Consider the following 24,640-nt stretch of genomic DNA (forward strand, 5'->3'; position numbering starts at 1 on the left):
TTGGCTGCTGAAAATCTTAAGCCCCTGCAGTCCTTCTTCCAAGAAAAGATAAGGGCTTGTAGAAGGCTACAGACTCTTTAGTTGGTGTAAACAGCCATTGTAAAGAAGGAACTGCTACCGACATTTTTTTTCTAGCAGAATGTATTCTTTCCCTTGGCAGCTGATAGCCCTTGACAGCTGCCCAATCACCCTAAACCTATAGAGTCATTGATGCCTTTATCTGGGATGGTACTCTCCCCCGAATAGCTAGAAAGAAACTAATGGCATCCACACATCTGAAGGATCTTTAATTTTAGCAAAGACTCATCCCAGACTTATTTGGGTCTTGGTGGAACTTGCCCTTATCCAGCTAGTTAAAAACAGTCCTCTAGGGAAGTGCCAAAGGAAGATATAGGACCCTGGAGGATAAGAAAAGATACCTTTGAAGATTATAAACAGCTTCTGACCTCAGCAGTCAAGTGTGGGTTCTGAAATTGTATCTCGGCCCATGAAAAGTCTACTGTAGACCAGAAATCCATCTTTTGGGAGCCATGGATTAAGGAAAATATGCTGTACTGGTTCGACTTTTTCAAAGAATGCATAAAAGACCACTCACATATGCAGAGTGTACTTATGATTTGAAGAAGGTTTCAGACTTGCATGAATGGACTCCTTAGCCTATAATAATCAGTGTCTAGCCAATATGCCTGCGTAGTTTGTGGTGATTCATTGCTTGTCTCATAATCTAATTAAGATTAGTTATTTATTGTAGTTGTTGCTATATTATTGTTGCACCACCTTAATAAATGTACTGATTTCTTAAAAAGGGTCTATATCAGATTGTAGAATGTTTAATACTTTGAATCAATAAAAAACAAATCCAGGGCAAAAACAGGTGCAGGAACCAGCAATGAATGTTTAAAAACTTGTCTTTATTCCAGCAAAACACAAGCCGATTCAGCCCAAGAAATGAAAAAAATAAATGACTGTTATTTATTTTCTTCGTTTCTTGGGCCAAATTGGCTTGTGTTTTGCTGGAATAAAGAGGAGTTTTTAAACATTCATTGCTGGTTCCCTGCCGTTTTTTGCCCTGATTTGGTTTTATTGGATAAGGGCTAATACTTCGAATCACTAAAGATCAAACTTTAGTGGTCGAAGTCTTAAAAGGTTGAATTGGCATAAAAAATATTTCTAAAAGTAAAGAAGAAAAACAAAAAGGCTGTAAGCAGGGGGCAAGCCCCCCTGCACCCACCCACATGAGGAGCTGCAGCCCCCACACCCCCCCGCTACTTAAATATACCAACTCTGAGATCACATTTCAGTGCAATACAGTGTGGAAACAGAAGATTTCCATTTCCTACACTGTAGCACGATCTCGGAGTTGGTATATTTAAAGAGCGGGGGGTGTGGGAGGTGCAGGAGGGCTTGTCCCCTACTTAAACCCTTTTGTTTTTCTTTTTTTCCTTCTTTACTGATTCAAAGTATTAAATGTTTGACAATCTGATACAGACCCATTACAAATAATAAATCAGACTAGGAATGCAGTCAAGTTGTATTAGATAAATAAATAAATAAATTCATTAATTAATAACACTTAGGGCTAGAAGTTAATTGGTATATCACAGACGTGGTTGCAGTAAATTATGCAGTAAGTGCAAATAAACATGAAGGGTTCTTGGCTGAAATTGTATTTTTGGGTCCATACCTGGTATAACATTAAACTTCAAGTGATGGGTAGAACTGCAATAGTGAGGATGTTTTGGCTCTGACATATTAAATGCATAGACATAAATCTGTTTTATACAGGAATATATGGCATAGGAAAGTATTAGTGTTACTGTCTCATTACTGTCACCATTTAAAATGAATAGCCATGAGGTGGTTTAAGACATATATAGCACGGTCTGGGGTACAATCTTTGTGTCTCATCATACTTGATTGGTAGTTTGCTTTGACTCAGTTATTCTCTTGCAATAAAACAAATCCCCCAATACAGGAAATGTTAGAGTCTCCCATCCTCATCACAGAATTTTTGTAGAAGTGACAAGTCATTAGCTAAATGTGACAGGGAGAGCTTTACATGGATCTTATAAATCTATAGCTGCCACTGACGTATGGGAATCTATGGTACCCCTTTGGGACTGTCTCCTCCTAAAGGTGGATGGTGCACCACTAAAGGCCAATGCATCAAATAAAGAGAGCTATCTGCAGAATGAAGAATTTAACTCAAGTCACAGCTAGGAAAAACATTTATCTACTTTAAGTTCCTAGAAGAGAAATGGGACCTAGATGTGGGACGACATTGAAGGTACCTAGTTGTGAACTATGTTAAAATGTACTTAAACCCTTTGGCATACCATAGTGTTCTCACCTTTTCCATAAATAAAGATTCTGACTCAGAATGGCCACAGACATGACTCTCGGTTTTGTATCAAAGCATCAGCTAAAGACACTGATTTGTTTCTAAAAGCTCTTTGCAGACTATTCTCAAATGATCTTAGTGTAGATATATGTTGATCAGAGGTATTAAAGCATTAATCTGGGAATATTATTTGGAGATCCAAAAGGAGCTTATACATTTATGAGAAATCAGTTTTGTTTTGGATGAGGGATTGCAGGTTTCATGATGGTTGACACATATGAGTGGTTCAGCAAAGCATTTGCTTCTCTAGTCAGTGGATCAGTGACTATAAATGCATTATGGCCTTTCCTTCCTTAAGTTAAAGGTCTATGGGAGGGATTAGTCAATCACATACAGAATGGGTAAGTCTGTCTTTACTACTGTTATCCACCCTGTGATTGACACTTTAGTCTAAACATTAAGAAATGGATGTTTCATCATATGACCTCTGCTACAGCATGCTTTGTGTCAGTCTAAAGAAATCTAGTGGGAATCTTTTTTGATATATACAATCTTAGTACTATTACAGTTTTAATGAAATGAAATTATCTTTTGTGCTGTAAAATGAGAATCTGTCAAATCAGGTCTGTGACTCTTCTTCCCAGTGTTCAAGTTTCATCCTACATTACAAAAGCATGCTAAAGATGGATTGGTCATCCATGACTACAGCCAATGTTTATTTGTATTGTCATATGTAAATGAGTGTATGCATGTCTGCATCCTGGGATAGACTAATAAATAATCCAGAATTAAGTTTACTGGTTTGTGCTAACAGAATACAAGAACAGTTTTTTTTTTTACTGTGACACAAAATTGAATACAGTGAGTGCATATTCTGTGTTTCTATCAGAAGTTTGGAATTATGTTTTGTGGGTTGTGACCATAAAGTCTCCAATAAGGGATGGGTGTGTGGCCTAATGGTTAAGGTATTTGCCTTACAAACACAAGGTGCAGGGTTTGAGTCTCACAAGGGGATAATTGGCTAGGCTTAAAATGGCTCTTAAGGGCTGTTAGCCTAGTACTAATCAAAGGTATACGACTCAGCACAGCTCCTGATGGTGTCCTGCAGAGTTCTACAAGCAGCAGAGAGTGGAAGAGTGACTTTCCATTGATTTATAAGTATTTTTTCTGGCTTTCTATTTTCGACTGCTGTATTTTGCCTAAAAAGTGAACGTTTATTACTAAACAAGCTGTGCAAGTTGATTCACTGTATTTCTGTTTGTTTCTAAACTGTTTTGCACTTCAAAAGTTTGTTTCTTGCTTAAATTAACTGGTAGGCTACACACTCAAGTGCGCTAGCCGATTTAAAGCATTTACTGTTTGTTACTGTATCTATTTTTTTATCTGTTTGTGAAAAAAAACCCCAAAAAACAAAAAAAAAAATCCTTGTTTTCCTGCCTTTACTGAACTAGAATAGTCCAGTCTTCAGATTTTGCTGATCTCTGGGCTGTGTCATAGTTCCTGTGTTGTCCATATCCTTATTTGGATAGGAGGAAGCTTCTTTGTTCACCAGTGGGAGTGGGGAGCACTGAGCAGCCTATTTGTCCCTAAAGGAGTGGTTCCAGCCCAGCAACCTGTAGTTTATTGGCCGTTTTGGGCCATTTCCTAGCTATTTCTAACCCCTGCTATAAAGCCCGCTTTAGCACGCTTTTGCACTTGTATACGACTCAGCACAGCTCCTCGTGGTGTCCTGCAGAGTTCTACAAGCAGCAGAGAGTGTAAAAGTGACTTTCCATTGATTTATAAGTATTTTTTATGACTTTCTATTTTCGACTGCTGTATTTTGCCTAAAAAGCAAATTTTTATTACTAAACTAGCTCTGCGAGTTGATTCACTGTATTTCTGTTTGTTTCTAAACTGTTTTGCACTTTAAAAGTTTGTTTTTTGCTTAAATTAACTGGTAGGCTACACACTCAAGTGCACTAGCCAATTTAAAGCATTTACTGTTTTTTACTGTATCTATTTTTTATCTGTTTGTGAAAAAAAAACAAAAAAAAAACAAAAAAAAAAATCCTTGTTTTCCTGCCTTTACTGAACTAGAATAGTCCAGTCTTCAGATTTTGCTGATCTCTGGGCTGTTTCATAGTTCCTGTGTTGTCCATATCCTTATTTGGATAGGAGGAAGCTTCTTTGTTCACCAGTGGGAGTGGGGAGCACTGAGCAGCCTATTTGTCCCTAAAGGAGTGATTCCAGCCCAGCAACTTGTAGTTTATTGGCCATTTTGGGCCATTTCCTAGCTCTTTCTGACCCCCTGCTAGAAAGCCTGCTTTAGCGTGCTTTTGCGCTTGTATATGACTCAGCACAGCTCCTCGTGGTGTCCTGCAGAGTTCTACAAGCAGCAGAGAGTGGAAGAGTGACTTTCCATTGATTTATAAGTATTTTTTCTGGCTTTCTATTTCCGACTGCTTGTATTTTGCCTAAAAAGCGAATTTTTATTACTAAACTAGCTCTGCAAGTTGATTCACTGTATTTCTGTTTGTTTCTAAACTGTTTTGTACTTTATAAGTTTGTTTTTTGCTTAAATTAACTGGTAGGCTACTCACTCAAGTGCGCTAGCCGATTTAAAGCATTTACAGTTCGTTACTGTATCTATTTTTTATCTGTTTGTGAAAAAAAAAAATCCTTGTTTTCCCGCCTTTACTGAACTAGAATAGTCCAGTCTTCAGATTTTGCTGATCTCTGGGCTGTGTCATATTTCTTGTGTTGTCCATATCCTTATTTGGATAGGAGGAAGCTTCTTTGTTCACCAGTGGGAGTGGGGAGCACTGAGCAGCCTATTTGTTGCTAAAGGAGTGGTTCCAGCCCAGCAACTTGTAGTTTATTGGCTGTTTTGGGCCATTTCCTAGCTCTTTCTAACCCCCTGCTCTAAAGCCCGCTTTAGCGCGCTTTTGCACACTTTTGCGCGATTTTGAGCGAAGTTGCGCATAGAGCAGCATCGGACAGCATTGATTAATCAAGTTTAAACTATTTCTGGCTCTGCTATGTCTGCTCTTCAGTTTTTCCCTTAGAACTGCTCTACTTTCAATCTAAACAGTCTATTCTCTATCTGAAAAGCCCAGCACTTGCTTCTAAAGCATTTTACACAGGTAAAGCACTCTTAAACAAAAAGAAAGCACTACATCCACCTACAATCCCCTTGAGTACCCATTCCCTATAGATCCTTTCTGACTCAGTTACACAGCAATCCCTTACACTATTCTAGCATGTCGAAGGCTCAATTACTGGTGTCATCTCCAGTTCAGCTGGTGAATCTGGGAATCTTGAGGCAATGTTAGAACTGCCTCATGTACACAGACAACCCTCTCCTCCTCCCAACAAATACAAATATATGTGAGAGATGCAACTATATAGCCAAACTGGAGGCTGAGCTCCCTCGACTCAGAACTGGCAAAATCAGTCAGGAGGAGAAGGTAACCACACACACCACAAACCCAGTCTCACATAGACCTATCACAACTACAAACCAAATACATAAACACACAGAAACAAACTCAGAGTCTCTAATTAAAAATCTTCCAAAACAACAGAGGCCTCCAAAGCAGACATCCAAGCAACCACTACCTCGAAACATAGCACATGTAACACATAGTTCACAAAGTCAGTGTGCCAAACAGTCACAGCCCTTAAGGCAAACCAACATGCCTGATACACTTGTAATAGGTGACTCCATAGTCAGACACACTGATGTCCCGCTCACCAGACTGAGCAAGGAAAAGGTTACAGTAAGCTGCCTGTCGGGCACTAGAATCCGCCACATAACACAAGCACTCAGGTCACTCCAAAGCAAGTACAAATATGACTCAGTCATTGTCCATGCCGTTGTGAATGACCTGAGACGTACCTCCCTGGACTACATGAAAAGAGACATAGAGGAGCTCTCTGATTCAGGCCGGTATGACCCTGACCCTGAGCAGCATCTTACCCTCACCAAGAATGATGCCACAGTACAAAGACAAAATGATCAGCTTTAACAATTGGCTCAATTACTGGTGTCATTCTAAGGGGATCCAATGTCTGTCTGCTTGGGATGACATGCTTGACAAGCCACGCTGCCCTACAGTTTGTAGCATGCTACAGACCACCCTCTCAAACTCAGGAACCCCACTCAGCTTTCCTGAAGACACTGGAGAGTATGAATGTCTCTACAAATACCATCATATTGGGAGACTTCAACTACCCAAACATAGACTGGGAGCATTACTCAAGCCCCAACACCCTAGCCCAAAAGTTCCTAGAATTCATAAACTCAAATGCGATGGAACAACTAGTCACCACTCCCACAAGAGGAGATAATATACTAGACCTGATCATCACAAACATGGGGACACAATGCTCCACACCGGAAGTATATCCCTCATTGGTGAGATCAGACCATAAATTAATCTCACTAGAAATCCACATCCTGCCCCCACCCCCAGCACAAAAGACCACAGTGAAGAATTTCTCAAAAGCTGACTTCACACTTCTTAAGACTGAAGTGGTATCCTTCAAGGCCCCTGGGCCAGTGGAAACTACAGCCCACACCGCTGAATCCTTTATAAATGCTTTCTATGGAGACCTTTAAGAATGCATGGATCATACAATCCCAAATAAAACTAAGACCCATTCCCCCAAAGGCAGGCGTCCTGTCTGGTAGACCCCAGCCATTAACAAGCTTTACAACAGGAAGAGGAAGCTACTACATGACAGAGCAAAATCCCCAAAAGGGAAGGCATCTCTGATCAGTACTAGCAAAAAACTACAATCACTCATAAAATCATCCAAGGCCAACTTTGAGAGAAAAATCGCAAAAGACACTAAAGACAATCACAAGGCCTTCTTTAGTTATGTTAGAAACCTGGGTGGAAACTCCCAGATATGCTCAGAGTTAGTCCAAAATGACAAAAAATACACTGAACCCACAGACATTGCCAACATACTGGCAGACAGGTTCAGTGCAAATTTCTCCTCCCCTCCGCCCCAAATGGAGAAATATCTATCCCAGCAGAGTGTAGCCTCCCTGACATCTCAGATGCCCAGGTGAGAGCCGCCCTCTCCAAAGCGAAAAACACAGCATCAATGGGACCAGACGGTGTCCTGGGTTGCGTGCTACATGAACTCCAAAAGGAACTAAACCCGCACATAAGGCTGCTGTTTAATCATAGCCTTACTACAGGATACGTACCCAAAGAATGGCGTACAGCAACACTGGTCCCACTCCACAAAGGAGGTGCTTCTACGGACCCTGGAAATTACCGCCCCATAAGCTTGACGAGCCTGGTCTGCAAAGCTATGGAGAGGATCATTATGGAACTCATAAACAAAGACATTGGGGACCTACAGACACTGGATCCTAACCAATTTGGCTTTGTCAAGGGCAGATCCTGCCTTTTGAACCTGGTGGACTTTTTTGAAACAGTCACTAAGGCCATTGATGAGGGTAAGGCAGTTCACACAGCCTACCTTGATCTTGCAAAAGCCTTCGACACAATACCCCACTCGGGCATCATAGACAAGCTCACCAGCTTAAATGTAAACCCATATGTCATAAGATGGGTTGCAAACTGGCTCAAGGACAGAACCCACAAGGTCAGAATTGCTGGAGCCATGTCAGACTCTAAGCCAGTCACAAGTGGTGTCTCACAGGGCTTGGTCCTGGGACCCCTCTTGTTCGGCATTTATTTTTCCGAGATGCAAGCAAACATAGGAGGATTGTGGCTGACAATGTTCGCAGATGACTGCAAACTGGGCGCCATAATTGATATTCCAGTGGACACAAGCATCCTTCAGAAAGGCCTCATAGAAATGGATAACTGGTGCCAGAGCCATGGCCTTAAACTGAACACCAAAAAATGTATAGTCATACCCTTTGGGAAAAACAAAGTACCCATAAATTACCACATAGGTGGTAATCCATTAAGTATGGAAGAAGTAATCAGGGACCTAGGGACCCAAGTTGACAGTAACCTCTCATTTGACACTCACATTGCCAAGGTGGTTAGGAAGACCTTCTATATTACTCAACTTATCATGAAAGGATTCACATCTAGATCAAGAGAGGTCATTGTGCCCCTATACTCTTCCCTTATCAGGCCCATAATTGAGTACAATGCCCCATTTGGGATGTACCTTACCCAACACCTGCAGCAGTTAGAAAGACCCCAAAAGTACCTCACCAAGAGGATCAAGGGTCTCAAACATATGTCATATGCTGCCCAGCTGAAGAAACTCCAGCTCTATTCAGATCTTCAGATTGCTTAGACGAAACCTAGGTTATTGGTGAGCCTGTCGTGCAGTTTGTTCTAATAAACTTGGTGGCTGAATTACGTTCTTGTTGGGTTTATCTATTCAGTTGCATACCACCTACTCAGAGGCGATCTATGCCTGACGTACAAGGCCATGTCCAATCCGGAATTAATGGACATGCTCCACCTCAGAAAATCCAAATCCACCAGAGCCACGAGAGCGAGAGATTTGAACCTCAACACAGAAATAAATAGGACATGCTGGAGGGACAGATTCATAACCCAGAGGCTCCCTACACTCTGGAACAGAATCCCAGTCCATGTTAGGCAGAGCCCCTCACTGACTCTCTTCAAGAGAAATCTTGACGAGTGGATGGGAGATCTTAGGTTTACCCCGGGGGTCATCTCTGTGTCACTACTAGACAGAGGCACAGTAAACTGAACCCTAAATGGGCATAATATTCTCATTCCAAGGGGTGGCGAAAGCCACACACACTCTGGCTAGGCTTATAAATGCCCTAGGGCAGATAGCCTAGTATGAACCTATGAACCTATGAACCTATGAACATAATGGTCCAGATCTAAATGACAGTCAACCTAATTATCCATGGTCAGACAACCCTCTCCTTCAAAAGTAAAACAAACACTGGTCTAAATTCCAAAAGAGTTGCTCTCAGTGTAAGTCATCAGAGTAAAGTCACTTACACTGAGAGCAGGTCTAATGGAATATGGCCCACTGCTTCAGTGTTTTTATTATGGCAGAAAGATTAGTGTGTTCTTTAAAAGGAAGACTACAACTAAACAGCACCCACACTGTTAGAAGATTACAGTAGCACAGAGAAAATAAAGCAAACTTTCCAATGCAATATTAGACAAAGAGAAATATCCCTATTTATTTCACAGAATTGCATGCTCCTTCCCAGTCATCATACCTCTTAAAGTTAACACTTTTATACCAACTGTCTTCTTACATTCCTAATTTTACCAAATATATACAGTACAGTTTCCTACACTATCTCCCATGACTGAAACAGCTGTTTTCCTCTTCACACCCAGCTTCTGCAGTCACTTAGAACCAGCAAAAATGTTTCCCTGGTTTGCAGCAAAACAATCCACAATGTATTCCTTTTGGCTAAATATAATTTAAGCTAACAGAGAGGCTAAGGTTCTGAACTGCTAATGACCTCTAACCTGTGTTCCAGAGTGCAGGTTTGATAAAATTACCTCCAACCTGCACTCCGGGGTACAAGTTTGATAACTTCTACCTCCATCCGTCTACTGTGTAACTGTCTGAACAAGACAGTGCTCCCGGGTCATCACTGAAAAGGGATGTTTGTGTCCAATGGGCTTAATTAAATTAATGATAAAGTGCAGTACAAATAAGAAACTGTCCTACCACCAGGAAAAACTTTCTCCTATATACCTAAATTTTTAAATAATTCTTAACATGAAATCTCAGAAAGTACTCATGCGAAACTGAAACTATTTTCTCATTTCTTGAAAAAAAACTCCTTATTGCTTGTAGCCTTGTTCCTTTGTCTTCCAAGATTTGTTATCCTCTCAAGTCTATTATCTTGCTTTGTACATGGAAAATAGTGATTTATTTTTTCTTTTTCCCCAGCATACAGGAACTTTAGAAATACTGCAAAATAGATTTTATTTGTAATACATTATAATTTAAAATAACAGTTTTCTGCTTGACTTTAGCTAGGAGACTTACAGTCAAATTAAAACTGAAGTAGCATATTTACCTGATCTCTAACATAAAGGAGAAAAAGTCTTCACATATAACTAACAAAGGAGTTGTAGATAAAGAAAAATATTTATTTTCTCAATACACAGTGTACATTTCAAAAGAACTAGGCAATCCAGGTTATAAATATATTGGATTTTATTTGTTACATAATTTAACCATAATATGTGTAAATATTGCACATACCCATCTATAAACAGTTTGATATAAATGTTTACATTGTGAATACTCATTTATAAATAAATGTTTAAATGTCCAAATCAAAGTATTAAATAAAAACAATAGTAATATAAATGTCAAAATTACATATAAATAACTGCATTATCATATAGAGATTACATTAAATAATATTGTATAAATAGGTGAACTTAAGTTTAAGTAATTTAATTTGCTTTACAGTTCCAATAACATAAATTATATTCCACTTGCATTTTAACACCAGTTGTATACTTTGAATTAAAACTTCAGTGCATCATTTGGAATTAAGGATAATTTTCTGCATACTATAAATTCACATATATAAAAGAGCATGCCAGTATTATAGGTGATATAGTTTTGCTGTCAAAAGTGCAGGATATTTCATGGAATATGGATTAGGTTTTGAATGGACTGATATGGGTGCATAGAAGATCAAAAGCAAAAAATAAGGAATCAGAGTTGAAAGACATTAAAATAGTTGTATATGCTAAAATGTTTTCATTTTTTTTTCTATCTGTTAGTGACCTTGGAGAAAAATATATTTGAAATGCTGACTTATAGACACCATACCAGTAGACTGATATAACCATAGAGTGAGGTAGCATAAAGCTTGCCCTCTCTAAAAACATTTTATTTTTTGTATCCTTAGAAGCAGCAATCAGTAAAAATAGCCTCATCCCTTTCTTTTTGTTGGGTTTCCTTTTGTTCAAACCTTAGTTCTAGAGCAGCATTTTATTACCAGAATAAAGTCAGCACACCAGCTGACAATTACTACATAGAATACAACATTTGTTGTACCAATTTACATCATTACATATTTCTAAACAATGAAAGAAAATATCCATAAACCTTCATATACTCACACTGGCACACACACACACACACACACACACACACACACACACACACACACACACACACACACACACATACAAGACACACACACACACACACACACACATGGATGCCTTCTCATCAGATTAATAAAAATAGCTTTAGATTATTTGCAGTTTAGTAGCTATTTGTCCCAACACATTAACCGGTAACTCCTGACAGCAGAACTGCATCTATTCTGTTTTGAAATGGGAAGAAAAATGTAAAGAGTACCTCAAAGAATTGATTGCAATTGCACCACAGTTATCATTTACATCAATGCATGATTAAGGCAATTCCACAATTAAATATACAATATGTCATATGCAATATTACCCAGAACTTCAATATAAAAATAAATATATTTCCTACAAAAGTATTTCATTTTCTCAGATTGCTGTCATTGTTTATGCATGCAAATGTTTTCTTCTTCTGCTAGAAGTTCTGAAGACACATTTGGCGAATGACTGAAGATGTCTCAGAAACTGATTTACACCAATTCTTGTATCATCATCCACAGTGCAGTGCTAATAATAAAAAAAGAAACAAAATGCAACATTATTAGAGGCAGAGCAAATAGTAAATTGTTCATATTTTAATTTTAACCAGGAGTTTTCATCTGTTTCAGAAACTTAAATTACAGATATTGGGCCAAAATTTTAAAAAGATGTGCAGGCTGCTCTTTTGGTAACATACTTACTCATTGGGCAAGAAAAGATGCATTCTAGGTTTAGGTATTACTCTGGTATTGGTTTCTGGGTAAGGCTGTCTATGTATTCATAAAGTTAACCTGAGGTACACATATCCTGTACATCTTGATTTTATGAATTTCCCCACAGCTGTATTACTTTGTACATTCCATAAACAATTAAAGACAACAAATAAATGTAATGAGAAAAGTTAACATATTATTTTCCTTTCTATTATGTGACTAGATTTCTTGTGAACCAATGCGTAAAAAGTATTATTTTTCAAGTGCACATTGTACTCACCAACATTTCTAATGTTTGATATGGCTCCTATGTATAAATGTGAATAAGGAGCATTTAACCTTGAATCAAACTCTTGCTTACCTAAGATAATAAAATGCACTATAAAATTAGACAGAACCAAATGGCTTTACTGGAATTTAATTTATTGTTTATTCTTTAAATGGGTAAGTCGGTAGCTCTTATGCAGGCATTTTTAACCATGACCTGAAGCACAAGGACACCAGCAGATGCATTGATTATACTGTGTTCTATTTTATCATATTCCCATTTTACTGGGCATGTTTTTTGCAAAAAAAAAAAAAAAAAAATACAGTATTACAGATTATACAAAACAAAAAAGACAAACTTAGTGCACCACCTACAAGCTTTTTCTACAGGGAGTGCATACCACCTATACCTTCCACATTGCATTTGCTTAAATATTCCAAAACTAAGGTTGTACAATTTTGTGGAAAAAGAAACATTTAGTATTATCTCCTTTTTTGTTTTGAGGTTGGCAAACACTGAAGTAACAAATATTTTTTAGAAGTATATATACATTTTTATCTCCTTTCATGTTTGTTAAATCAGTCATTTACAGAGCACTGATCTGATACTAAGGCACAACATCACTTTATAATAGGTTCATAGATGTATATTAGGCTAATAACCACTGTGCATCCCAACCCAATTGTGTCCCTATGTATCAAGAGCATTTCTTTGGAGAGGGAATGTTATTTTGAAAGTTTCTAGAAGTTATGTGGGGGAAGTGCTAGTTTGGGCATTACTGTTTGCCTCTATCAGAGACATGGGGACTAGACCCAGGGTGAATTTCTAATTTCCTATCCATTGGTCATGGTTATGTTCAAATAGGGTTACAGATAGATTCTGCTTAACATGGATGAGCAGCCTTTTCCAGAGCATGGGGACCTTCTGAGATGCATAGCTATCTCAACAACATGTGTTACTTATGTTATAAGCAAAATTTAAATCCTTGGATCTAGTGGGTCTCGTGATGTTCATTTTACAGATGTGTAAAAGGTCTAGCAGAGCTGGATCCAAGGATGCTTTGTATTCCACACATAGGCCTCTCAGTAACCTACTGTAGACTGAGTACAGAGATAGGTCTTTAAAGTGATCCATGTAGGATAATGTGTTTATACCATGGATTCTTCTGGTAAGGAACTTTTATGGGCATTCCACCTATTGCATATGACTGGTCAAGTACAAGCAGAAGGGGGCATTATACTCAATGATGGATCTGATAAGGGTCAAATGAAGTGGCACTATGACTTCCTTGGACTTGGATATAATGTCCTTACTTATACGTTGGGCAACATAAAATGCTTTTCTTACTACCTTGATCACGTGTTGGATAAGACCAGATTACTATCTATATATGCTCCCAGATCCCAGACTACCAGGTCAACTTTTAGGGGTGTTTAATTGATGGAGTAATTAGCCTGGATGGCAGATTTCCCAAAAAGCCTTATAATGCATTTCTTGGCATTGAGTGTTAATCCGTGATTTTGGCACCAGTCCTTTGTCTGCGTTAGACACTCTTGTAAGATGTTTATGTCATGAGGGAATCTATAATGGCTCCTAATTTGCAGTCATCTGTGCACTTGGTCAGCCAAAGGCCCTAGACATTATTATTTACCTCCAAGAAGTACATGGCAAATAAGAGCAGTCTCAACATGGAGCCGTAAGACACTCTGCTGGTGACCGGTCATTTAGTGGAAGTGATCTCACCAGTCCTGACCTCCTTGGTACTGTCTGTGAGCCAGTTGGCAATCCACTGAATTATGTAGGTGCTTATATACAGTTTGGTGAATTTGTCAACTATACCTGAGAGGATTATTGTGTCAAACACATTAGCCAGTTACAGGTAGGTGTTATGCACTGTTTTCTCCCCATCCATTGCCTTGGTGACCTTCTCAAACAAGTCCACCAGCTTTACAAGGCTTTACCTTCCCTTGATAAAGCCAAACTGTGTTGGGGCCAGTGTCTGATGATTGTCTATGTTGTTGTTGATCATTTCCACGATAACTTATTCCATGGCTTTGCATATTCGACTAGTTAGACTAATAGGTCTATGGCCTCTGGGACTGGTTGATGGTCTACCCTTTTCAACTGGAGTAACCATCTCAGTTCTCCATTCTAATGGTACAAATCCTGTTTTAAGGTTATAGTTGAAGAATGACTAAAGTGTTCCTGATAGGTCATGTTTCAAGCTGTTTAGGAGGCATCCCAGGATATTGTTTGGGCCCATTCACAATGTGTTTTGGCCTTATTGAATGCTGCCAAGACCTGTACCTAGTTATTAGTTAGGGAGGGAGGATGCTAACAGGTATTTCATGAGGGTAGGCATGGGGAGTGGGGGGTTGAATTCTGAGGTGAATTTGTCAGCCAGCAAATTTGCTATGCCACTCTGCTTAGTGAAGGTGGCTCCACTAATCACCAGTTCAAGCAGACTGATGTGTGCTTCCTTTGAGGTTATGGATATAGCTTTAGAAAACCTCGTGGTTTTCTTCAGCCTGTGATGTTATCTTGACCTGTTAGCTGTCCTTGTTGGCCTTAATTAGTCCTATTACTTTCCTGTTTGGTTTAATTAGGGAGCTCCTACCATTACGGAAGTTGCGCTTCCTGCCTTTAGCCATGACTTTTTTCCTTTTGTTATACTCCCAGTTAAGGTTAGGATACCACCTGTGTAGTTTGGCTTTAGAGTTTGCTTTGGGCTTACTTTTTTATTTATTTACTTTATTTTACATTTGGGCTAGTAGTCCATTTTCAGCGGAGGCCTGGGGAGAAAAGCTCTGAAGATAGTTACATAGGCAGTTAATTAGTTATACAGGTTGATATGAAACATTTCACACTTGTTATAAAAAGTAACAACAGGCGATATTAAAATATTTGTAGTATAAGCTAAACATTGCTATCAAATATTACACACATATTGCAGAACACTAGGTCCATTTCTTCATAATATGGCAACTAAGACTTCTGTTAGGTATAGTAGACTCAATACAGTCTCTGTGAATATTTCCGTACAGGTTGCTGTGAACTCCGTTTGGAAGAGGCATTGAATTTTGATAAACTATTACTTGACAGGATGCACTTTGCTTTGGAATAGTTCTTAAATGTTACTTGGTTTTCTGGGGTTGCTGAGTTGATTTTTATTTCAAAGGAGACAGCTTTGTGGTCTAACCTCATCAGTGAAGACATGATACTGTTGGGGGGGGGTGCAACAGTCTTCCATTTATTGAGTACCAGCTCCACTATATCTGAACCTGTGGTGTGTGTGCACACTATTTGGTCAAGAGTATTTGTGTTAATAAAGTCTAGGAATCATTGTGTTTGCAAATATGAGGCTATGCATGTTTCCCAGTCCATAGAGGGGTAGGTAAAGCCTCCCATGAATATATTTAGTTTAATGGTGAGTGTCTCCAGAAGGTCTGGGTATGAGCTATTAGATTCTAAGTACACAGAGGGTGACCTACAGTTTGCTAGGACATGGTATGGGATTTTGTCTATGATGATTTACACGTGAATAAATTTCAAGGCATCGTCCTGTTATACCAACCTAAAATTCTGCTTGTTGCTAATATAGTTTGAGATGACTCTTCCTTCATCCCTGTCTGTGCAGCTGATCATCTAAATGTGTGAAAGCACTAAAGCCTTGCACACTTTTAGATTTACTTGGGTTGTATTTACTATGTCAGTAGGTTTGTCTATTTAGCATTGCATAAAAAGCCTCTAAGGGAGTGAATACAGTTTTACACAATATTAGGAAGCCTAGGAGAGACAGGTGCAGACCATCCTTTGCAAATGTGGTTTGTTAACCATATCAGCCCATGCTGAAAAATATTGAATCCCCATGAAAAAGAAACCAGAAACTAAGCTGATTATTGAAGTCAGTCATCTTTTGTTCATATTGTGGCATCAACCTTGGTGAAGGTAGACTGCTACTCAATGTAACGCACATACCTGCCTCAGGCATGTATTCAGAGATCAACAATGTGTCTCTTCATATAGTCCAGAGAAGTATGTCTCAGGTCATTCATGCTCACATTGATTATGATAGAGTCATACCGGTACCTGTGGTGTAGTGACATGAGTGCATGAGTAACGTGGTGGATCCTGGCTCCAGATAAGCAAATAACCATTATCTTCTCCTTCTCATTCGGGGGAGTGGGGCATCTGGGTGTTGTACAATGAAGTCCCATATGACAAGAGTCCTGGGTAATGTGATGGCTTACCTTATGGGCTTTGCCCTTGGGGCTCCACTTAGTGTAGGTGCAAGTATGGTGTTTGTTTTTGCTTTTGGTGAGATACTTTAGTGTTTGCTGAAGATAGGTGTTGCTGTTTATAGGCTTAGGATGTCTGAGGTTTGGAAAGATTGTTTTCTAGTGCCTCAGTATAAGTTGGTCTATTTGTGTGGTGGACAGTATGTGTGATGGGTGTAGTGAGTGTGTTCTTGACAACCATGTTTGTATGCAAGATGTTTGCCTCTAGTGAAATTGTGTTATGTGCTTCTCTCCCCTACTATGTATGTCTCTGTAAGGAATTAATGTTTGTGAATATGAGACAATTGCTATTTTGTCTCAGGATGCTCATCTCTACCAAGTTGGCTACAAAGGCATTTGGAAATTGCATATCCATGATGTCTGGACTTGTATTTGGGTGGGCTACTGTAGGTTGTGGACTAGATTATACTGAGGTCTCCTTGAATGATACCTGACATTTGGCATTAGACTAGGTTAGAGTGTGTTAAGATTTGATAGTAGTACTGTTTAATGTGCAAACTAGCTGTTCAAAGCTATCTCCACACAATGGCTTTGTTTTAGCACGCAAAGTTACAGGTTTCAGTTCTAAGGGTAATTTTATAGACAAAAGTTACTTTGTGGGCATTTCTGTTTGTAAAAACACCAAAGAGATTGCTTTGAGTATAATGGTAGAATAAAACAATACCTGAAATTGCCTTGTCAGAAATGAAATTGAGCATTTACTGCTAAGGTGAGGTGTTTGTAACATCATTCCAATACTTCCTTTTAGAATGGCTATGCTGCCAGTGAAATGCAAATCCTGTCTGACTTTGAGGTTGCTGAGTGACCATTGCTGTGGTGCACTCTAACAGCACTTTCACATTAATCAAATGAGGGTTACATTATACAGTTTTGGCCATATAGTGGGGTTCACTGGTCGTGGATGTATTTAGCCCTAGCACCATTCCTTTAACTGCTTGTTTCCTCATAATGTAATAACAGTATATCTTCTAACAGTCAAGTATATGGCTCATATATCACAAAGAATATTTTTATAAATAATTTATTTATTGTGTGCAATTATAATGCTAGAATTCAAATCTAAAAAGACACTGGCATATTTATTGTTGTTTCTGTCTGCATGGCTTTTTTATTTTTATATAGTCATTTATGCAGTTATCATTTTAGTTATTTATATTTTTGTTTATTTCTAATACCTGGTTAGTTAAATGTGGATTTTACTTCAGCTCATCATTTCAAAAGCTATTTTCAGTATCGATAATGCTTGCTGTTCAGAAATGCGCATTGACCAGAGTTATGGTGTTACCATTTTGTAGAGGGGCACTACATTCTTTAAGATGGTGTACAGCTTCAAAAATTCTAGCTGTTTCTTTTCAAAAATTTATATAGCATTATACAAGTTTTCACTTTTGTATTTTTATTTAATAATGATATCAGAACTGGTCATGGTTTCCCATGGCTAAACCTGCACCTTAATATTTAGTATTAATATATTTTCTTTTATATCCATATTTTATGATGAAAATCACAACTGCTTTATGTTACTAAACCTGTATATTGATATTTCATGCTGTAGATATGTGAATGACATGTTGCAGGACATTTACTGATATATTTTATCTAAAACACATTAAACTTACAAAGAGTTCTCGTTGCAGGGCCCCTTAAAAATTTCAATGATTACTTTATATTTTACACTGCTGAGCCTATGTAGTTTCATGAAATACCAATTTTATGAATATACTGGTTCTATATAGTATACAAATTTAAAGGAATCTTTGGAACTCCTCATACCTCTGTGTTTCCATAGTATTTCAGGTTGCTGATGAGTGAAAGCACTTTCGGTTTTTCATAAGTACAGTTTTCTGTTTCGTGCAAAACTTCAGCTGCTTTACAGAATATACTGCATACCTGTTGTTTCTGCAGAAATACAATTAATACTTTAGATCTTCATGCACAAAAAGAAATTGCCATTATTGACTGATGATTTGTGTCATAAATAACTCATTGTAGCAAGAAGAGTATATTCAAAATAACCATGCTTGAATTTGTACATTTAAGGAAATGTTTCATCAAAAAATTCCTAAAAGATTATTAAGGATGTGCAGTATAAAACAAGCAATAATGTGCTAATCATAAACCACATTCAGCTGAAATGATATGTTTACACTTGATTGATAGGGATCACTACATAATCTCAAAATAATGGAATACTGGATTCCAAAATCTCGAGACTATGTAGCCGAAACCCTTAAATACCAAAAGCCCAGAGGCGTGAAATTCAAAATCCCGATGTTCGGAGATACTGAAGTAGTGTTTCTGTTGTTGCAGTTTGTTGATGGATAGGTGGAAGTTCAGTTAAGTATCTATTTGTAAGTGTGTTGGTTAGGGGCTTTAGTGTGTGCCAGTGTGTATTGTGACTGTGATGTGTGAGAGGGACTGTAAAATGTGTGGGTGTGAGTTTCCCTTGTGTGTCTGTTTGTGCGATCTCGGAGTTGGTATATTTAAGTAGGGGTGGTGTGGGGGTTGCAGGAGGGCTTGCCCCCCTGCTTATCTGTAATGTAGGATGATATGTTTGATTGTGGGGGGAAGTTGTGTGTATGTGTATGTGTGTGCTGTATGTGTGTTGTACATTTGGGATTTTGAATTTTGTGCTTCTGGTCTTTTGGCATTTAGGGGTTTCAGCTACATAGTCTCGAGATTTTGAAATTCGATATTTCAAAATTTCGAGATTATGTAGTGAACCCGATTGATATGATTAACAATGTAGATAGAAAATTTAACTTAGAAATGGAATCTTTACTGCATACTTATAGTTTTGTAGTAGCTTAAACAATATCACTTCTGCAGCCCAATGAGTCAGTCCCTTTATATAACCTTGGAGATGCTATGAATTACTGATGGCAACAATTTAGGAACAGGGAGGTGTGGGGGATTATGTGTCTGTTTCAATGCTGTGGCTGACCCTGCAAAGCTAGAGAGTTTCTTCTGTGGTTTAGACTTAGGTTTTTGGAAACTGCAGGCCTTTGTCTGAGAGAAGGTCAGTCATTTGGTACAAACTAATACATTTTTTTCTTTGTTTTTATCATTTGTTCTCATTCTTTGCTTGCATTGACTGGGTACAGCTTGAATAGAGCCTGATCATCAAACTTTACTCAACATACCTCTCAACTGTTCAGATTTTTGCCTCATATCTTTGACTTGTGTCTCATAAAATTGTGTTTTACTGGCAAATCAATGGAAAACTGTAGAGGCCTGAAGTCATAAAATAAAGGCAGACATTGAAGTTTCAGACTTCATATCCTTCAGAGAAATCAACGTTAACACAAAACATGTTAGTCTATCAACTTTCTAACTTTGTAAAAGCAATATTTAAAAAAGTGTCCCTATTTTGGGACACTATGTTTTCCCATTTGTGGCTTTCTCTAGATTTCTTGCTTTAAGAGGTTGAGATGTATGTTGTTCAATTGCTTGTATGGACGAAGTTTAACAGAAGTAGGTGTGATTGCTATTTTTCTGTAAAAAAACAGTCTTTATTTTTAAAGCTATTCTGACATAATTAGTTCCCTTAGAAAAGTTCCCTATAATGAGAGGAGGAATGCAGTAGGGCTCAATAATTGTCATATAAGAAATGTCCTCATCCTTTACCTCTAGGAGACCCCCAGTTTGGCTAATTTCTATATTCCCAATATATATCCTTGATTTCCACTGGGTATGTAGCTTCTGTGCCACCATGAAAATGTTTTGGCTTACCCCATTTAAGGACTTGCAACTAAACACAGGCAATAATTTTGTTTAGTAACTAAGTCACTCCAATCCCACCTTACCAGTGACTCAGGCAAATGCCTTTCCCTGCACTAAAGGTCCAGCAAAATTGCTGTTTGGCAGTTATTCATTGTTGTGTACATGTTATTCATTATTGTGTAACATACAAAACCAGGCACATTCTGTCATTAAGGCTTTAGTCAGACAACTGTACTGAAGTCTTACAGAAACCTTAAAATTCTGACATCCTGTCCTCAGAAATTAGAAAGTGCCATGGGTTATTCTTAAGTGTAGTGGGACCCATATTTCTGGTATAATTTTGTTTATATTCTCAGCACTTTCATTTTTGAATACAGCATTGTGCTGCTCCTTTACAAATGTGCCACATTACCACATTGTATAATTGTGCCACATTACCACATTGTAAAATTGTGCCACATTACCACATTGTATAATTGCTATCCCTGCTGTTAACAATATCAGCATTTCTTATGTAGACATAACATTATTTTAAATTTTGAAAACAAAAAGAAACACTGGGGGAAATAGGCTTGTCTGAAAACTAATTCCAAAATACTATGAATAACACACAATAAATAAATCATGATGTCTACACGAAAACATACAATTTACATAGAAGGCATAGAAAAAAATGCTAATAAACAGCAATGCATTTTACATATTTACCCAAGGCCAAAGATAACAATGTGACTGAATGTTTATGTATTCAAATAACGTATTGCCCAAGATTGTGTAGCCAATAGCATGAATACACAGCTCTCCAGCACATATGAGCATACTGTATTTTTTCTTATCACCCATAACAAACTGCCTCAACATAAAGTCCTTAATTCACAGCCCCTGATGCACATGATGCTGTTAGGTAAAATATTCTAAACTACCAAAGGTGCCTACCTGCCTAATGCACACAACAATTTATTTCAGTGCTGAAATATTTTTCCTTCTATATGTGTATCTCTAGACTAAATCCCTTGACGACAAGTACCTGCATAATAAGTGTTTCTTTAATAACATTACTATAAATTCCTGCAAGTCAATTGGACACTTAATTGGTTGGCTGACAGAACCTATACAGTGAAAGTTGGAGGAGCCTCATCTGAATGTAAAAACAGTGTGCACTAGTCCAAGTATTGAACATTCTACTTTTAACATATTTTCTCAATTATCCACTGTTGTGGTTATCTACGGTTGCTGATGACAGTAAATTGTGCTTTGTATGTTTCTGGTTTTGGAGTAAATAGCATACTTTTTTTTTTGGTATTAAGCAGCAAGTTAGAATTTTTTAGCCATACTTCAATGTCAGTGTATGATTTTTGAGTGATTTCCTGTAATTTTATTAGAGATGGGGCAAAGCAGATAAGGGTTGAATTACTGGCATTTTGTATGAGAGTAAAAAGTGCTGTACTGCTATGAAGTTTATTTATGAAAATATTAAATAGAAGGGGGAAGAGCATTGACCCTTGGGGAACACCAACTGAAACTGGTTGAAATGCTGAAAGGTTTTGTTGCCATTTAGTTGCCTGCTGACAATTGCATAAATAACTGAAAGCTAGAGAGGGAGGAGGGTAGTGAGACCTAGTGTTACAAGTTCAAAAAAGAGATTTTAGTGGGATATTGTGTCATATGCTTTGAAAAGATCAAGGAAAAGTGAAGAAATAAGATTGCCCTCATTCCTGTACTCGTTTAATATGTTGGTAAAGTTGAGGAGAGCAGTAGTAGTACTGTGGTTGGGCCTGAAGCTGTGCTGGGTGTTGGAGAGGAGGTTGTGTTTGGTTATAGGTTTCATAAGCTGAGAGCAAATACATTTGTCAGGGATTTTAGAGAGAAGTGACAGGATAGCAATAGACCTATAGTTTGCTAACTCTGTTAAAGCACCTCCTTTGTGAAGGGGTGTAAATGATTTTTTCCAGATGGATGGGACATAGTTTTCAGTACTTGATTGGTTGATTAGAATGGAGACAGGGAAGGCTAATATTTTTGCACGTATTTTGAAGAACTCAGTGGGAATGTTATTAGCAGCTGAGGTTGTTGCTTTTAATATTAATATTTAATGAAAAACCCCCATGCTTAAAACCAAGAGATAATGCACAGTTCTGAAACTCAGAATGACAGGGATACTCCTAAACTGACCTTAGATTATAAAGTGCAAATACCTCATGTGCTATAGAGTGGTTGAGACAGTTTAGTAGTATTACTGATTTTTTATGTTAAGTAAAACACTTTCTTCTCACTGATGTACAGATAGCTGGTGTTATAAAACACTCCTGGTATCTTTTCCGAATTTTGGCATTTGCTACTGAATATGTTTACAAAATGTCATCAGGAAGATAAAAGAACAGCTGTGGCTAAATATTTTACAATTTTAGTATCTTGTGACATGTAAATTGGTATAAACAGAAAACCAAAGAGGAAGACTGGTTAAATTTGTACTAACTTCACCAGAAGCATTAATATGCAATGACATGTTGTTATTTATTTCTAGGCTATTGAGAGATGAAATATAGTGAAGGATTGGGGTTAGTAACATCTTTAACAGTAAGAGGCACTGCACCAATGAACTGTAAAACAGATTTTAGTCATGGTAACAGCTAAATGGAAGATGACTGGGATTGAGCCTTTGACACTGTTGTAATATGGACCATCAGCGAGATTTGCGGGTTACTAGTGCTGCACTCCATCGGAATAGTGTTTAGAAGAATGAAATAGCAGAATAAGAACCAGGGATGATTGGAGCACAATAAGGAGACTGCTAAAAGACAATGCCACCTGCAGATCATTATTAGCATGGAACTGATACATCTTAGGTAAGTAAATGAGGTGACAGAGCCCTAAACCCAATGGTAGTGGATACTTTTTTTGAAATATAAAATGACTACAAAAGATTGTGTGGGTATCAATTGAATCAGTACATTTGGAAAAGACAATACAGTTAAGCTGTAATGGATATACTAAATATTTTAGGATATGATGCAAGTATAGAAAATGAAATGCCATTTGGTGATCCAACTGAGATTCTAACTAAACAACTGTGCCCTTATAAACAGTAATTATAACCAATTGTGTCTAATTCTATGAGTAAATCTAGAAATAGATGAGTTAGTAATATTCTTTTACCTATGCTGGAGATAACACCGTAACAGGAACAGGCAAGCAGAAACTGAGGGTAATGCTACTCAATGCTAGAAGTCTAAATCTCAATATGCACTCACTTGAGGCACTCCTTAAAATGGAGAACATCGATATCTGTGCAGTGACTGAGACCTGGTTCAAGGCTCTAGAGAGCACCCCTGCATTACCAGGCTATAACCTATGCCACACTTTTTGGTCATCTAACCTGGACCAGAACACCAAAGGTGGAGGTGTGTCCATATTCATTAAGGATATCCACACCACCAGGCTAGTCACGCACAATGCATTCGAGGTTATCCAAGTGCAACTAACTCTGGGCAAAACTGCAATCCAAATTGTAACTTGCTACAGATCCCCCACCATGCCCCAGGACTCTCACTCCTCTTTTCTTGATATACTGGAAAATATTAGGGTTCAACCAAACACCCTAATAATGGATAATTTCAACTACCCCACCATTAACTGGGAAAACTACTCATGTGCCAAATCCTTCGCTCAAAGCTTTCTGGAATTCATGAATTCCAATGCCCTGGATCAACTTATCCACACCCCCACCAGGGGCAACAATATACTAGACCTAGTCATTACCAACATGAGTGACCGGTGTGGCACACCTGAAGTCATCTCCTCGTTGGTCAGATCTGACTGTAAGCTAATCACCCCAGATATTCGCATCTTGCCCCCACCCACCATTAAGGAAACCATGGTAAAAAATTTATCCAAATCCACCTTCTTGCTTCTTAACACAGAAGTGGTGAACTTCATGACACCCATGCAGATGGACAATACAGTTATGACTGCTGAATCCTACACAAATGCACTCTATAAGCACTTAAATAAGTGCATGGATCGTGCTATCCCAAACAGAACCAAGATGCTATCTTCCAAAAAAGGGAAGCCAATCTGGTGGTCCCTGGCCATAAACAAACTCAACAGAAGGAAGAAACTGTTGCAAAAGAGAATAAAATCCCATGAGTGCAGGAGCTCCCTGGTCAGCCTCAGTAAGAAACTGAGATCCCTTATAAGATCTTCCAAAGCTA

Source organism: Protopterus annectens, chromosome 4.part0, assembly GCF_019279795.1.
Source record: "Protopterus annectens isolate FY-2018-M chromosome 4.part0, PAN1.0, whole genome shotgun sequence".
Lineage (NCBI taxonomy): Eukaryota > Metazoa > Chordata > Ceratodontiformes > Protopteridae > Protopterus > Protopterus annectens.